At 44.7% G+C, this 2,205-nt stretch overlaps 1 non-coding gene across 1 annotated transcript; it reads right to left on the bottom strand.

Moving 5' to 3' along the window:
* Positions 1-421: 421 nt before the first annotated feature.
* On the bottom strand, positions 422-496 carry Trnas-cga (transfer RNA serine (anticodon CGA)). The gene has a single exon. It is a non-coding gene; the product is annotated as a tRNA-Ser (tRNA).
* Positions 497-2,205: the final 1,709 nt, after the last annotated feature.

Raw genomic sequence — 2,205 nt, 5'->3', positions numbered from 1 at the left:
ATTTTGTACTGGTTATTAGGTTATGTTAGCTTATTGCAGACTATTCAATGCTTAAGCAGTTATTGTTACACATCTGTTAAAACTTACATGATCTTGAAACTTCCTGGCAGATTAAAACTGTGTGCCCGACCGAGACTCGAACTCGGGACCTTTGCCTTTCGCGGGCAAGTGCTCTACCAACTGAGCTACCGAAGCACGACTCACGCCCGGTCCTCACAGCTTTACTTCTGCCAGTATCTCGTCTCCTACCTTCCAAACTTTACAGAAGCTCTCCTGCGAACCTTGCAGAACTAGCACTCCTGAAAGAAAGGATATTGCGGAGACATGGCTTAGCCACAGCTTGGGCGATGTTTCCAGAATGAGATTTTCCTCTGCAGCGGAGTGTGCGCTGGTATGAAACTTCCTGGCAGATTAAAACTGTGTGCCCGACCGAGACTCGAACTCGGGACCTTTGCCTTTCGCGGGCAAGTGCTCTACCAACTGAGCTATCGAAGCACGACTCACGCCCGGTCCTCACAGCTTTACTTCTGCCAGTATCTCGTCTCCTACCTTCCAAACTTTACAGAAGCTCTCCTGCGAACCTTGCAGAACTAGCACTCCTGAAAGAAAGGATATTGCGGAGACATGGCTTAGCCACAGCTTGGGCGATGTTTCCAGAATGAGATTTTCCTCTGCAGCGGAGTGTGCGCTGGTATGAAACTTCCTGGCAGATTAAAACTGTGTGCCCGACCGAGACTCGAACTCGGGACCTTTGCCTTTCGCGGGCAAGTGCTCTACCAACTGAGCTACCGAAGCACGACTCACGCCCGGTCCTCACAGCTTTACTTCTGCCGGTAGTGGAGATCCAGGCAATGCTGGCATAATGGAGGATAGAGCAGATGAGGAATCTGTAGGGGTGGAGGATGGTGGAAGGATGCAATCCCCATGTCTGGCCTGACAGGAGTTTCAGGAGGTGGAGATGGGAATGGGCTTTCTGCTGGATGCTGAGGAGATGAGGGTCCAGGTGAGGTGATGGTCGAGGGTGAGACCAAGGTATCTCAGGTTGGGAATGAGCTGGATTGGACGACCATAAATGGTTAGGTCGAAATCATGGAGATGGAAGGAGCGAGTGGTGCTGCCTATGATGATTGCCTGTGCTTTGGAAGGCATGTAAGGTAAGTCTTTCCCTTATATACTGTCACATGAACTTCTTTCACAAGCAGTGTTTTCAGTATCTCATTGTATGCAGGTGAATTCTAGCAGTACACAACTGGAATATAACTACGTAAAACGGTTCAATTAGGTATGTAATGGTTAACATAGGTTTCCTTCGTTTTTTAAGGTGTAAGAAATGGGGAGAGTGGGAGTTGATTTCGGATTGAGAGTGCATTGCTACCTATTGGGATTAAGGACTTGGTAGGAAGGACATGAGCTGTGGACAAGAAATACATCTGTGAGTGATGGGGAAAACCTAAGCAGCGCCAACGAGTTTCTTGAAATCAGCGGCGTAGATGAAACAATAAATACAAGAACTGCTTATTGATATAGAGATGTGTTAATTGATTATTCTTAACGATACCCTCGTTTTTCTTGACTGGAGAAATGAAATGCGCTGCCTCCTGTGAAACTAGAAACAGGAAAAATGTTTTGTTGCAAAGTTTTAAGAAGATAGGAACATAGCGCATTGAGAAACGTACGAAAACATTTAAATAACGAATGTTTGCTGATTAACTGGAGTGGTAAAAAAGGATGTAAGTTAACTCGTTTTCATTTCATTAATCAAGCTACAGATGGTTTCTGTTTCAAGTCAAATTTGAGATACCGCTTTTTATTTTCAATCACAAATCAGTAGAAGATAGTTTTGCTGGTGATTAAGTATGCTGTAGAGAATCGAAAGTCCACTGCACTCATGAGGGAGTGATTATAATCTTATTTTAAAAAAGAACCGGTGCACGACATCCATTAACCGAGGATGTGAACTGAAAAGCAGTTTCACAAGAATAATTTACATTGTAGCAGCTGGTGTAACATTTTTCCTGTTGATTGCAAAAGCAAGAGAGTTTACTAGCTGGAGCCTTTTAACCATACCTCTTCACTTTCGTATACAGGCAGCATCTCTAGCCTCCCAGCTGATAATATGGGAAGCGCAGCAGCTGTTTACCAGCGAACTGCGATTTATAAATGTGTCTGCCATCTACAGATAGTGCCATAGTACACTACAAAGTA

This window comes from Schistocerca nitens, chromosome 1, assembly GCF_023898315.1.
Source record: "Schistocerca nitens isolate TAMUIC-IGC-003100 chromosome 1, iqSchNite1.1, whole genome shotgun sequence".
Lineage (NCBI taxonomy): Eukaryota > Metazoa > Arthropoda > Insecta > Orthoptera > Acrididae > Schistocerca > Schistocerca nitens.
This window is presented reverse-complemented; position numbering and strand designations above follow the sequence as displayed.